Here is a 16,084-nt window from a genome sequence, read left to right as displayed (position 1 = left end):
ATTTTCCCCCCAGGCTGTGGCTACTTCCTGTGGTCAACAGAGAAAAGCCCCATAATCATTTCTGAATTCTTGTCCATGGAGTTGCTCTGAGGCAGTCTTACCACAAAAGTCCAGCTCAGTCTCTGAGCACTCGCTAAAAGGTATCACCCATACCCTTTGATTGGACTTCCCTGATAGCTCAGCTGGTAAAGAATCCACTTGCAATGCAGGAGACCTCAGTTCGATTCCTGGGTCAGGAAGATCCACTGGAGAAGGGATAGGCTACCCACTCCAGTATTCTGGCCTGGGGGATTCCATGGACTGTATAGACCATGGGGTCACAAAGAGTCAGACACAACCGAGTGACTTTCAAAAAAAAAAAATACCCTTTGACAGCTCGCCCCTGCCTAACATGTAACACGGAGTGTGGATGTTGGTTGTATCACGCTGGGGGTGTGAATGTCGAGGTTGGGGATGGGGCAGTTGGCAGAGAGGAGAGCTCTACCGCTTGCTAATGAGGTGAAAGGAATCCCTTAATGATATTGTAATCCTTCTGGCTTACTCTGGATATAAGCTGTCTACTCACTACTGAATCTACTCAAATACTGAAGCATGCATTCCTGGTCCCACTGGAGCACACAGCAGTCATCACCTTAACACTGCTTCTCACACCCGACCTCAGAAGAAAAAGGGTAGGAACTATGTTAACTATTGAACACAGTAAGAGCCACTGAAGATGATGTGGTTAACCAGCTGAAGCTTGATGCTCCTGGTGCTCCTTGAGGAAGTCTGAAATGCCTGTTGTCCCATGGCTTCAGGCAGACTTGGAAGCTGTGCAGGAGCTGAGATGGATGTCTGCTCACATCCGTGTCAGGGAGGGAAGGAGCCCAGGCCAGGCCAGGCATCCTCACCGCAGCTGACATGCTTGGAGATTGTTCTCTGTGCATGGGCTCCAGGATCACCAAGGCCAGGTTCTGCTACTTCTGAAGTTCCTTTCTAGAGATCTTACTTTCCCCACAATCAAAATGGCACACACAACCAGCCTCATGTGCTGAGGTTGAGGAGGGTGCCTGGCACAGAGTACAGTAGTATGGTTTAGAACCTGCTCAGTGGGACAGATTCTACACAGCGTTCATGCAAGGCATTCAGTGGCACATCTGAAGGGCAGTTGTGCAAAAAGGGAAGAGGGGCTTTCCTGGTGGCTCAGTGGTCAAGAATCCACCTGCCAGTGCAGGAGATATGGGTTCGATCCTTGATCCAGGGAGATCCCACATACTGTGGAGTAACTAAGCCCCTGTGACACAACTATTTGAGCTTGCACTCTACAAACCAAGACCTGCAACTCCTGAAGCCCACATGCCCTAGAGCCCATTAGCTGCAAGAAAAGTCACCGCAATGAGAAGCCCGCACTCAGCAGCTAGAGAGTAGCCCCCATTCTCTACAAGTAGAGAAAAGCCCGTACAGCAACAAATTTGTTACAACACAGCTTGTTTTATGTTTTGGTTTTTTAGCAACGAGGCATGTGGGGATCTTAGCTACCCACCCAGGGATCAAGCCCACAACCCTGCATTGGAAGGCGCAGTCTTAACCACTGGACCACCAGGGATGTTCTCCCACACTCAAAACATTTAAATGGCACCCCACATGAGACAGGGACCAGCAACTAAGTTCATTCAGCTAAGTCAACAAAATAGATGTTTGTTCAACTAAATAAAGCCTGAATGAGCACTGCTGGTCCATCTGTGAGGGTGCATCCTGAGGTCCCCGCCAAGGCTGAGACTGTTGTCTCCACGTCCTCTGAGCCCTCCAGCTCACTTCATTCATCTGTGCAACCTGGCATATCAGCTCCCCCTAGTGGGAAGTGGTGAACACACCCACGCATGAGCCAGTCTCCTCAGCTATGAAATCAGTTGATCTACAAGCACTTTTAAAAATCAAATAAACCAGAAATCTCAAGGTTGAACCATGCATAATAAATGGTAAAGTTCATGCACTTTATATATATATTTGTGTGTGTGTGCACATGCATGCACTCCAGGTCACAAAGTAAGGTGTATTTGTTACAGGTTAGAGTAGAAGTTTAAAACGTTTGTAAAACCTAGGTCAAACATGATGGAACCAGGTCCTCCATAGTTGTGGTTCCTCATGGCAAGGAGGAACCATCCTTAGGCACCCCTTTTGTTGACTCATTCTCAGTCAGGGATTTGGGGGCAGGGAGGAGTAACAAAGGCTGGAGAAGGTACAATCCTTCCTCATTGAGGAGATAACAACATAGGTAATAGACAGCCACAAACATGTGAAAGAAATAAAAGCAAGTTACAGTGCAGCAGGCCCCTGAGAAAGGATGCAGCAGGTAGAGCCAAGAGGAGGCAGGAGGCCTGGGGAGACTGGTCCAGAGCTGTGTCCTGAAGGAAACCAAGGGCATGAAAGTGTGAGAGGAAAAGGGATTTTACCTCACAGCAGGCTGTGGCTGGAAAGGACTTGGGGGCTGACGTCATCAGCACCTCATTTTTTTCCTGGTAACCCATATTTACATCCTCATGGACTATTAAAAAAGTTTCAAAGTTTATATAGCACATGTCTGTCTCCTTCAAAGTCAGCTTATTTCTCCCTCTCTGTGTTTGACTTCTCCTTATTATGCTTGATTTTTTTTATTGTGGTAAAATATACATAACATGAAGCTTGCTGTTGTAACTGTTTTTAAGTGTACGATTCAGTGGCATTGAGTACATTCACAATGTTGAATCATCAACCCCATCATCCATTTCTGAAACGTTTTTATCACCCGAAACTGTAACCACTGAGCAATAACTACTCATTTCCTATTCAGCTTTGCCCCTGGTCATGTTAGCTCTACTTTTGATCTCTGTATTTGCCTTTCTAGATATTTAGTGAAATCATGTAATACTTGTCTTTTTGTGTCTCGTGCATTTCACTTAACATAATGTCTTCAAGTTTCATCCATGTTATAGCCTGTGTCAGAACTTCATTACTGCTTCTGGCTGAATAGCGGTCCATTGTATGTGTATGTGACATTCTATTTGTCCATCTATGGATGGACACTTGGGTTATCTCACCTTATTTTCAGTGAAGGAACTGAAGTTCTGAGTGGTTCAGGGTCACCCCATTACTTAGTGGGAAGCTGGATCAGAAAGACAGTCTCCTGCCTCCCAGTCCCAAGACACTGCTCCAGGCTACCGAACATGATACCCTTTTACTTCAGGTTCTCTTCTGGTTTCAAATAGTGAAAATAACAACAACGAAATCTCATATAGCACTTAACTACACCCCAGGCACTGTTCTGAGTGCCTCATGCACGTTAACTCATTTCCTCCTTACCACAAGACCTGTGAGGTAGTTGTACAGCATTACTTTCCCCTCTTAACAGATGAGGAAATAAGCACAGAGAGATTCAGGAACTTGCCCACTGCCACACAGCTATTAAGTGACAAAGCCAGGCCAGGAACCCAGCTCCAAAGTCCCTACATTTAATGACTCTACCACACTGCCCCCAGCCTTATAGAGAGAAAAGCTTTCTTCACCAAAGCCACACATCCCAGTTTCTAGTGTTAGAGACTCGATTCCAGGGAAGAAATCAATCAAGGTGCCCTTTCTCTGAGATTAACTCAGGAAGAAAGTTTATCCCAGAAAAAAGACTGCAAGTTGAAGCTCACCTGCCTTTTACACAAACGTCCATGGCTCTAAACTGCGTGGAGTCTCATGGGACAGAGTCTCCTCCCCTGACCTGGATTATCTGGAAACTGCAGGGCAAAGGAACATCCTCCAGGCCTGGAACTGGTTCCCTGAAGCATTCTAGACTCCGCTCAGTTACAGGCACAGGAGTCTGGCCCTGGGGGTGCCCTGACTGCTGAGAGTGCAGTTGGTATTCCACGTGCCTCTCAGTGTCACTCTCCAGATTACCACAGCCACTGGAGCTAGGGGAGGCCAGTTACCTGCAGAACCCAGAAGAGTCGCATAAGTCCCCGACAGCCCTGCCCCAGGTATATTTACATCATGTGACCTGTTGACTAGGAAGATGGAAGCTTCTAGAAAGAAAACCAAAGAGAATCCATAGCTGCTTTCTCCAAGCTTCTTATACTTGGAAAAGCAAGTGCTGAAGAAATCACTCCCATCCTAAGGAGGAGGAAAATTGGAGGGAGTCCTGCTGTCTCCAGTAAAACAAACAAGGACGCTTAATTTCCAGGCACTGCTGAGATGTATTATTAGAAAGTCTGAGTACCATGGAACTCTGTGCCCTTGCAGTGTGGCTGTCTGAGTTCTCTAGGTTGTGGTTTCAGCCAGGAAGTCGAAGAACTTCAGCTGTTGGGTCAACAAGAACAGAACTTAACCTGCCACAGTACATGGGGCTGTAGCTTTGGTAAGACTGTCAAAGTGCCCTCCCGAAGCAACTAGTTGCTGGCTTCTGACATTTCCTTTGGGGAAGCTACAAATTGCTAAGTCTTCCCAGGTGGCGCTAGTGGTAAAAAAAAAAAAAAAAAGCCTGCCTGCAATGCAGAAGACACAAGGAACATCAGTTTGATTCCTAGATCGGGAAGATCTCTTGGAGAAGGAAATGGCAACCCACTCCATTGTTCTTGCCTGGAGAATCCCATGGACAGAGGAACCTGGTGGGCTACGGTCCATAGGGTCACAAAGAGTTGGACACAACTGAGGATGCACAAATTGCTAAACAGCAAGAAAGGGCACAAATGCACTGCGATTCTATGTGTCTGGCCATTTTGAAAATTTCCTCTTCAATTTTACCCACCCACCCACCTGTATTAACCAAGCTGTCCTGTATCAGAATTCAGATAATACAGAAATCAGGTGGTGCAGTCAAGGACAGGGGAACTGTTTTTCCTGCCTCAGATTGGAGACTGCAGCTCCAGAACTGTTCTCTGGAACTCAACATAACGCCTCCCAACCCTGGCTCAGCACATACTGCCCATGATCCCCCTCTTGCCCAGAAGTCTTCACAGATGGGCACCCTTGAGTTCTAAGGAAGCCAAAGACCCTGTCCAGAGGTGAGGTAAGAAGGAATCCATGGCAGTAGGAAACCAGCAAAACCTGTAGGCTCAGCCTCCCGCCAGAAATGTGTAGGCCCCAGAGGAGTCACACAAGCACCCACCTCTCCTGCCCTAGTTACAGCCAGGTCATGTGACCCATTGACCAGGAAGAGAGAAAGTTTAAGAACAAAAGCCAAAGACAGCGGTTTCCCTGGTGGCTCAGTAGTAAAGAATCCGCCTGCTAATGCAGAAGACAGGGTTCAATCCCTGATCCAGGACGATCCCACGTGCTGTGGAGCAAATAAGCCCATGTGCCGCAAGTACTGAGCCTGTCTGCAGAGCCCAGGAACCTCAACTACTGAGCCCTTGTGCCCCAGAGCCCATGCTCCCCAACAAGAGAAGCCACCGCAATGAGAAGCCCTCACACTGCAACAAACGTGTCACAACTAGAGAAAAGCTGTGCAGCAGTGAAGACCCAGCACAGCCAAAAATAAATGAATAAAATTATTTTTTAAAAAAACCAAAGAGACTCCACAGCTGCCTTGTCCAAGCCTCTTCTGCTTGGAGCAGCAAGTGATTAGGAAATCACATGAGATCACGCTTGTGAAAGCATTTTGTAAACTTGCACAGGTGTTCTAGAAGCGTTAGCTATTTTGCTAAGCATAAGGGAATTTTTTTCTTTGAGGCAAGATGGTCTTTCATCATCCTAAGTTTTGCTCCCAGAGCAGACAGGCACTCACACAGAAATGGCATCTTCCGAGTTACCCCAGGAGCGTGAACAGCACAGGCTGGTGGGAATGGACCAAGTTGTGGATGTCCTTGTTCAGACTGGATTGTCCACTGCAGCACTGAACCTAGGCACGCTGCTCTGATGGGGAAGAGCAAGAAGGTTTTCCTGAGAAATCTGCCGCCTGGCTTTGTTGGGTGTGAGGACGAAGGAATTAGGATCTGCTGTGAGGCAGTACCAGGGCTCTGTTCACTCTGGTGTTTCTCTCAGTTGGGCTGACACCATCACTCCTCCCAGCTGCCCTGTAGAGTGTTCAGGGCTCACTCCCATGTATTTCACAATCCTCACCGCTGTTACAGCTCCCGCAACTGTGCTCCCATGCAGTAGCAGCTGATGTCTATCCTTTCCTGCCTATTCCCCCGATTCTATGCTAAGCACTTCATATACATCACCTCATCCAGTCCCACTAGCTGGGTGATCACCAAGCCCACCCACTCCACCTCCCTCGCAGCTCTGTGTCCCTCCCCTTCTCCCACCGCTCGTCCCTTACTTCGGGGCACCCCCACATTTCTGGTGGGAGGCTGAGCCTACAGGTTTTGCTGGTTTCCTACTGCCATGGATTCCTTCTTACCTCACCTCTGGACAGGGTCTTTGGCTTCCTTGTCTTTGGCAGGAGGGTGTCGGGATTGGTCTCCCCACAGCCAGCCTTGTCCTCTTCAGCACAGATGTATTATTCCCTGTTTAAAGCCACCAGATGGCTCCCTCACTTTCCTCCTCAGTCTGGCTTCATGAAATAATAATCATCATAATTTGAGTTCAGCCTCATCACATTTCCCCTACACTTTCCAGCTGAGCCAAACCAAACTGCCACAGGGGTTCCTAAGCGTAAGCCCTCGTGCCATCCACTTTGTTACTCAGAGCTTCTCCCCAGTGTGTTCAACAAAGAGCTCAGGCTCCTCGAGTTCTCTTACTTCCGAACATGAAACACTGGTCTCTTTGCCAAGGAAATGTGTCTGCATGATCCAGAGAAGCATGGCCCCAACCAGGGTTATAATATGTGTGTGGTTTTGTCTGTATCAGTACGATACACTCCTAATATATCCATCCATCTGGTGGGAAGGAAGGTGGTCAGTGTGGAGACTGGAGCCAGCTTAGTCAGGGATTCAGCACGGGCCAACACTAGCCTCCTGTACCGGTTCTGAGTTACGGGGCAGGACAGTGTTGCACCATCCCAGCCCCTCTTCTCCCCACTCTCTGCCTGACAGCATCAGTGCCTCCATCCTCACTAGACCAGAAGCTTGCCTCCTGCTCTGCAGAGTGTTTCTTTTCACTCATGAAACTTAAATGGCCAGTAATGTTGGCATATAAAGTAGAGTGCTTCAGACTTCATGGTGGTTCAAGCGGGAGATTCTTCATCTTTGAAAGCATGATAAAGGCAGAATTGTATTGTCCTATAGGTTACTGGACGTACCGTACTTCCTACCAAGTAAGATGAGGGCCTGAAGAGGGCTCCCTGGACCAGCTCAGCTAGATCTGGCTCTTACACTAACTTCACTCGCTCTCAGGGCAATCTCAAGAGATGAGCCTTTTTTTGCCTGTGTTAGAAGCACAAGATTTTGTCTTTGTACTAACATTCTAAAATATTATGAGATTAGAATAAGACATCATTAAAGTAAACTTCTTTCCTATAAAATGAGATTATATACTCTTCCTGTTCTACAATTAGATTTTTTCAGGCTTCCCTGGTGGTTCAGTAAGAATCCACTTGCCAATGCAGGAGACCCTAGAGCCAGTGCCGCACAACAAGAGAAGCCACCGCAGTCAGAAGCCCACGCACCGCAACTAGAGAGTAGCTCCCACTCTTCACAGCTGGAGAAAAGCCCAGGCAAGAAAACCTTTCAAAAATTAAGAATCTCCCGCTTGAACCACCTTGAAGTCTGAAAACCCTGCACAACCAAAAATAAATAAAATTATTAAAAATGAAAGATATTTTTCACTCCAGTAAAGATAAGGAAAAGAGAATTTAAAGAGGTTTACTTTCTTGCAAAAACTGAGAATTAAAATACCATTTAATGATAAACTCTTGCAATGTTTGATCTCAATGATAATGATTTTTTTTTAAAAGAAAGCAAATTTAATAGAATCTTGGTCTCCTACAGTGTTGACACTTGTCGCTACTCTCATTTTTTTCTTTCCATATTCATTTTTTATTCTTCGGTCCTCCCTCTGTTTCCTATAATGAATTATGAAATGTTTTACAGTTTGGGTATATATTTAATAGTTGTACATATTCTTTTCCTAATGTAAAAGAATGCAGAGTTTATGGCTGTACATATCTTAAGAGAATGGAAGAAGCAAGAAGCAAGACCCATACTCTCTGCCCAGGCCAGGGGAGCTGTGTGTCCTGTGGCTCCCTGCCCCCTTGTGTCTGCATTGGGGTACTGCATGGTCCTCAGAACTGCATCATCTGAGATCGATCAAGGCCTCCCTCCCATCATACATCTGTTCCCCATGCCACCCCCAATTCTGTGAGATGGGAGAACAAGTGCTCCCAAGGTCCAGGAGTAAAATGAAGGAACTCTGCAATCAGACCTCTTTTAGACTCGTGCTTTCCCCCTTCATAGCTGAGACTGTGGGCAAGTTCCTTTACCTTTTTGAGCATTTGTTTCTACATCTATAGAATGTAGGTGATAATAAACACCTGCCTCCTGACTTGTGGCTACTGAACTTCTAGCAAGCCAAATGGATGTAATGTTGTTGTCAAGATTAAATGAAAAGTCATTATTGTTGTTGTTCAGTCACTAAGTCATGTTCAACTCTTTGTGACGCCATGGACTGCAGCACACCAAGCCTCCCTGTTCCTCACTATCTCCTGGAGTTTGCCCAAGTTCATGTCCATTGAATCCATCATGCCATCCAACCATCTCATCCTCTGTTGCCCTCTTCTCCTTCTGCCCTCAATCTTTCCCAGCCTCAGGGTCTTTTCCAATGAGTCGGCTCTTTGCATCAGGTAGCCAAAGTCTTGGAGCTTCAGCTTCAGCATCAGTCCTTTCAGTGAGTATTCAGGGTTGATTTCCTTTAGGATTCAGTGGTTTGATCTCCTTGCAGGCCAAGGGACTCTCAAGAGTCTTTTCTAGCACCACAGTTCAAAAGCATCAATTCTTTGATTCTCTGCCTTCTTTTTGATCCAACTCTCACATCCGTACATGACTACTTGAAAGACCATAGCTTTGATTATATAGACCTTTGTTGGCAAACTAATGTCTTTGCTTTCAATACACTGTCTAGGTTTGTCATAGCTTTCTTTCTGAAAAGTCGTTCAGTTCAGTTCAGTCGACCAGTCATGTCCGACTCTTTGTGACCCCATGAATCGCAGCACGCCAGGCCTCCCTGTCCATCACAAACTCCCGGAGTTTACCCAAACTCATGTCCATTGAGTCGGTGATGCCATCCAGCCATCTCATCCTCTGTCGTCCCCTTCTCCTCTGCCCCCAATCCTTCCCAGCATTAGGGTCTTTTCCAATGAGTCAACTCTTCGCATGAGGTGGCCAAATATTGGAGTTTCAGCTTCAACATCAGTCCTTCCAATGAACATCCAGGGATGATCTCCTTTAGGATGGACTGGCTGGATCTCCTTGCAGTCCAAGGGACTCTCAAGAGTCCTCTCCAGCACCACAGTTCAAAAGCATCAATTCTTTGGCACTCAGCTTTCTTTATAGTCCAACTCTCACATCCATACGTGACTACTGGAAAAACCATAGCCTTGACTAGATGGACCTTTGTTGGCAAAGTAATGTTTCTGCTTTTTAATATGCTATCTAGGTTGGTCATAACTTTCCTTCCAAGGAGTAAACATCTTTTAATTTCATGGCTGCAATCACCATCTGCAGTGATTTTGGAGCCCAAAAAATTAAAGTCAGCCACTGTTTCCACTGTTTCCCCATCTATTTCCCATGAAGTGATGGGACCAGATGCCATGATCTTAGTTTTCTGAATGTTGAGCTTTAAGCCAACTTTTTCACTCTCCTCTCTCACTTTCATCAAGAGGCTTTTTAGTTCTTCTTCACTTTCTGCTAAGTGCCAACAAATCATAGACCAATGAACACTTCCAGAACAAATAAAAGAATGAGTTAGTAGCTGGGAGGAAGCTTGAGGCCATCAGTCTAGCTTCCTTCCCAATGCTCAAGTCCTCTCTTCTGAGGACCCCAATGAGATAGGGAATAAGAGTGACAGTTGCTAAGGGTAAGGATGTCTTTCTGACAGCAGCTCTTGCAGCCAATTCCTGATTCCTAAAGATGAGAAACTGATTGGCCTAGTTGGGTTGGGGGCCTGCTGCTGGGCCAGGCCAAGGGTGTACTAGGTTAGTTAAGAGAGACAAAGAAGGGGTGGGTCCTTGTGAGCTGGACTGACATTCTGAGGGGGAGGGTGTTTTCTAAACCATGTGAGAGCCTGAATCAAATAGCAGAGGCAGCTGGACATCTGTGGGGAAAAACCTTCCTGAGATGCAGAGTTAGGTCACAGAGAATCAGTGTGAGTTAGGTCTTGGTAAGGTCATTATGAAGGTTGAGAAAACACATGTGGCTAGACTCTATATGGTGAACTTCTATAAAGCCAGGTTGTTGTAGATTGATTCATCTCATCCATCTGCTTCTAAAGAATCAACTGATGCAACTATCATTTTTATACCTGCTTCAAATACACAAAAATAGAAGACCCAGAAAGGTTATATCTCTTGCTTGATGTTACCAAAACAGTTTGTTCAAAGCTAGAATCCAACTTCTCCACATTCTGGCTGAGGTCTCCTTCCACTGCAGCATAAGACCCCCCAGGCAAGGGACACGTCCCAGAGGAAACTTGGTTTTTCTGAGAAGGACAACTTCCAGGAGGACTTGACAAGCTGGACAGGAGGCATCACCTTCTAGACATGGCCCTCAGAGATGATGAGTATGTATTTCTATGCTCCTTAATCCTTGATGACCCCTCGCCTATTTGAGGTAAAGGGTCTTTTGAAGGAAAAAATTATCTTTCCTATTAGCTGTATTGAACATATTTCAACTTTAGGAAATGATCAGAACAGAGATTAACTTAAATTCTTTTCACAAAGAAATGAATGCCTTATAGTCTTTATAAATAATCTGTTTCTCTGTTGTTTTGCAAATTTTCAAAAATCAATACAATATTTTTAGGTAGTACATTGTTAGAGAGGTTCCCTGGTGGCTCAGAGGGTAAAGAATCTGCCTGCAAAGAAGGAGACTCAAGTTCAATCCCTGGGTCGGGAAGATCCACTGGCGAAGGGAATGGCAACCCCCTCCAGTATTTTGGCCTAGAGAATTCCATGGACAGAGACTTGCGAGCTCCAGTCCATGGGGTCACAAAGAGTCTGACATGTCTGAGTGACTAACACTTTAACTTTTGTAAAAGAAGCTCTGTGCGCACTGTAAATCATTACCACAAGGTTAGTGAGGCTGCCCCCATCATCTTGGCCTCCTGATGTCCATGCCTTTGTGATGTCTCTTCTGTTACAAGTGTGTGGCCCCTGTGACTTGCTTCCACCCATACAATTCGGCAAAGGCGATAGGATGTCACCTCTGTGATGATGTTACAAAAGATCGTAATGTCTGTCCTGCAAAGAGACTCACTTCCTTGTAGGCTTTGAGGAAGCAAGTGATCGTGTTGGGAAGACCCACGGGGCGAGGAGCTGAGGGTGGTCTCTGGTTGACAACCCCTAAGAAAGTGAGGCCTTCAGAATGAAACCTACCAGAAACTGAATATGCCCAACAACCATGTGAGTAAGGAGGTGGTTCCTTCACCTCTCATGCCCCAGATGATACCACAGCCTCAGTTGTCATCTTGACTGCAACCTTGCAGCAGACATAGCTAAGCTGTGCCTGGACCCCTGGCCTACAGAAACTGTGAGATAATGGATGTGTATTGTTTTAAGTCACTGAGTTTACAGTGATATCGTTATATAGCAACTGATAACTAATACAACCTGATAATACAAATATGAAACAATTATATTCTTATTATCCAGAAATTACAGTTGTATTAACAGCTATGTTATATCCCTCTGGGTAAAATTAATACATCTTCATTGAAAATTACAATGAAGCAGAAGCAAATATATCAAAAAAGGAAAACCCCTCCTCTCCTTCTTTACCATGTTCCCCTTCCCAACTTCTGTAGGAAAACCAGAGTTAATAATTTTGTGTGTTTTTCTCTCCCTCCATCCTTCAATCCATAGATTTATGTATTATATAATATGTAATAAAACTGCACATATGTAGCACACATGTAAATAATACATATTGCAGAAGTATATTTTACATATTTTAAAATAGAAATGCGCAATTAAACAAAAACACTGGGATTATTTTATGTTTTTCTGTACCAGTGGCTCCAGTCAAAAAACTAGGACTCACCTTTGTTTTTCTTTTTCCCTTACTCCCCACATCCAAGTCACCACTAAATTCCATTGTTTCCATCTCTGAATACAACCCAAGTCTACCTAATTAGTTGTCACTATCACCACTATTTCTGTAGGCCAAGCTATCATCTTCTCTGGCCCTTTTCCTATCCTAAGTGACCCCTACTACAGTCTTGCCTTCGACCCTCCTCTTCACACCATGGCCAGAGTGACTGCTAAAACCTGAGTCAGATCATGTCACCCCTCTGCTCAGAACCCACCAGAAGAACCAAAGTTCAGAATGAATGGGGAGATTGGAGGATGTGCGTGCATATGTGCTAAGTCTCTTCAGTCGTGTCTGACTCTTTGCAACCCCATGGACTGTAGCCTGCCAGGTTCCTCTGTCTATGGATTCTCCAGGCCAGAATACTGGAATGGGTTGCCATTTCCTACTCCAGGGGATCTTCCCGACCCAGGGATCGAACCCTGGTCTCCTGCATTACAGGCAGATTCTTTACCGTCTGAGCCACCTGGGAAGCCCTAGGAGAATATAAAGGAGGAAAAAAATGTGAAACCTTTATTTTAAAACAGTTTCAAACATGTCAAGCCTACTATTTCTCTTTCAGTTTCTTGTACCTTAAGCAAATATCAGTATTGTATTATAGTTTGACCTGGACATATATGCTCTTTATTAATATTTGAGATTCTGAGTACAGCTGCATACAAAGGGGCAAATTGCTGAAAGATCCATCTTCCACCAGAATATCTGACCACCCTTGCCTCATCTGCACTAGCCTCCATGTGTCATTACCACCCGTAAGGATCTTTTTGAATCCCTTAATAACAGTTTATTCAAACCCACAAAGAATTTCTTTATCAAGAGGGTCATGCCTACAGTGAGGACACTCCCTCTGTCTGAGGGTGGAATGTCCTTGGTAAGACTACAGTCAGGGTTGCCTGGATTAGAACCTTTCCCTTCTCCAGTGTCCACAGCCTGGAAAATGAAGTCCAGTCTCCTGATCTTGCACTCATGGCCCTCCTTCTTCTGACCTCACCCACCTCTCCAGCCTCATCCTCCTTTCCTGCACACTCACCACTCCCCTGCCCCTACTCCCCCTCAGAGCCTCTGCACGTGTGGCCATTCTCTCTCATTTTTGCATGTCTAAATCCTATTTGTTCCCCCACCTCTAGCAAACCATTCACATCTTAAGCAAAATATTCATCAGTCTATCAACATCCAATGACGAGCCTCAATAATAAAGTAACTCTGTGTCCCAGAGCACTTTCTCTTCAATATGTGATCACTTTGAGTTATTCCTGCAACACACTTATCCCCTTTTGCTATTAGACACAACGCTGTGTGGACTGAATATGCACTCTGAAATATTTTCCTTAATGAGATCCTTATTATAGAAAAAAACAATCCATCCCAGCACCCTCCTCCATATTGCATGGGCCACAGACTCTTCTCTGCCAGTGAGTAACTGTATTGTAAATGCTCTCAGCTAAGATGATTCACACTGCATGGTGAGAAGAGAGTGCTTTGCAGTGTTCGTTACTCTGCTGAAGCCTCGCTTTCTGCCAATTACTTTCAGTTTGCACCTATCATGGCTGAGAAACCGTCCATAACCTACTGTTCATAGACCTACCACAAAGAAACAAAAAGACAAGCAGAAGAAGATGTTAAAGTGTAAATCTGACAGTAACTCTAGGTAACTATGGGAACGGTTGAGAGAGCAAAGGAAAAAGATCAACAGGAAATTACAGATTAGCGGAATGACTTTGACATTTTTAAGAACATTAATAAAGCTTGCTGCAGCCCAGGAACACTAACCAAGAACTAGAGGGATGGCAGATGACAGCAGTCATAACCAAGAGCACATCAATTGTTCATGGACAAAGCCCCACCATATGTGCACAGCTAACTTTGCATCTCCTTATAGATGAGGCCATGTAGACCACTTAGAGGCTGATTTAAGTAGCACTTCTTTATCCAGGAATGCATCCTTCACGCAAAACAGTAGTGCACATACAATACTTTCGTTTCTATTATTTTGTTTTATTTTCCTTTATCAAATTGTGTCTTAAAATCTGAATGTATTCTTAAATGTATTCTAGATTGAATACTGCTTTGAACATGGTAGTCACTGAGAAAGAGTTCTTTCAACAACTGAATGTGAAAATACATAGGTAGGGCACCTTGCTCTGGATGCAGAAAGTGTGAACGTGAAAGTGTTAGTCACTTAGTCATGTCCAACACTTTGTGACTTCATGGACTGTAACCTACCAGGTTACAGCCACCAGGCTCCCCTGTCCAAGGAATTCTCCAGGGAAGAATACTGGAGTGGGTTGCCATTTCCTTCTCCAGGGGATCTTCCTGACACAGGGATTGAACCCAGGTCTCCTGCACTGCAGGTGGATTCTTTACCATCTGAGCCACCAGGGAAGCCCAATCTGGATACAGATGGTGCTTTGCAAAACAGTTTTCTTTAGAAGTTTTCTCTTACTCACCCACCATAGCTCCCACAGCTTCTTGTATTGGCTCTTGTCACAATATAGTGTACATATTGTCTATCTTTTCCACGGGCCTGATGAGGCAAAGTTGTGGACCAGTCTCAATAGAAAACATGCCACATCCAAACTGGGAAACTCAGAAGGAGGGACAATTTACCAAGCTACCTTCCCTGGTGGCTCAGACGGTAAAGCATCTGCCTGCAATGTGGGAGACCCGGGTTCGATCCCTAGGTCGGGAAGATCGCCTGGAGAAGGAAATGGCAACCCATTCCAGTACTCTTGCCTGGAAAATTTCATGGATGGAGGAGGCTGGTAGGCTATAGTCCATGGGGTCGCAAAGAGTCGGACATGACTGAGTGACTTCATTTTCCATTCCTTTCCTTTTACCAAGCTAAAATCTGGGTACTGGGAAGCCACAGAGGATGCTAGAGCACCTAGAACTGGTAAAGCCAGGAGGAGTCATGTGCCCGGGCCTCCTTCATTTGAGGGACATGGACAGGATGACACAACCATGCAGGGACAGAGCAGGGGAATCAACACCCCTATCTCAGTCGACTCCCATTATCCAGTCTCCGCCAGGGCTCCCTGTTGGCTGAGGGCCAACGCCAGAGGGCAGGGAGCCCAGGGATGTGGTCCACAGAACTGCCCTTTTGTGCAGAGATCAGGGTGAAGAGGGTGAGGAGTGGGTCTGGCTGGGCAAATGCGAGGTATCAAGACAGTGTGCATCCTATATAATATTTATGTCCTTTGGGCCTAGAACAACCCTCATTTAAGATTTACATCTCTTGTGCCCAGGAAAATCCTTGATACTAAGGGGGAAATTATAGTTATATTTCAACCATATTGTCAGGCACTAGAGATATAAACATAAATGTTAATAACTATTTGGCTGGAAGGAGAGCACAAAGGATAAATTAGAGATGAAGGAAGAAAACTTTTCTGAGACAGGCATATGTGATGAATGGAAGGGTGCATGATTGCAGAGCTTTAAACCTCCTCTCTGGAGACTGAGTCAGGTGCCCCAAAGGTGAGGGTTAGTTCAGGTAACTGGAAAAAAAAGAAAACTAGAGTACAAGTGCAGTCCATCTTCAACTATCCACGGGTGTCAAGGTAAAATGAGTTTTCCCAGATCCTGCACTCTTAGCTAGTTAATAGCAGTATCTGTCAGGATGGAATCAGTTATGCTATACAAACAAACAACATAAAAATTTCAGAGGCTTCATCTGGGTATATACTCAAAAGAATTGAAAGCAGAATCTCACAGAGATGTGGGTATATTCAAGTTCATAGCAGTTACTCACAACTGCCAAAAATAAGAAGCAACCCAAATGTCCATCAGTGAATAGACAGATAAACAAAATGTGACATATAGTGGCATATTATTCAGTTTTAAAAAGGAAGAAAATCCTATCACGTGCTACAACATGGATGAAACTGGAGGATATTATACTA

The sequence above is a fragment of the Giraffa tippelskirchi genome, chromosome 1 (genome assembly GCF_054371585.1).
Source record: "Giraffa tippelskirchi isolate mGirTip1 chromosome 1, T2T-mGirTip1v1.2.pri, whole genome shotgun sequence".
NCBI classification, from domain to species: Eukaryota; Metazoa; Chordata; class Mammalia; order Artiodactyla; family Giraffidae; genus Giraffa; species Giraffa tippelskirchi.
Note: the sequence above shows the minus strand (reverse complement) of the source record.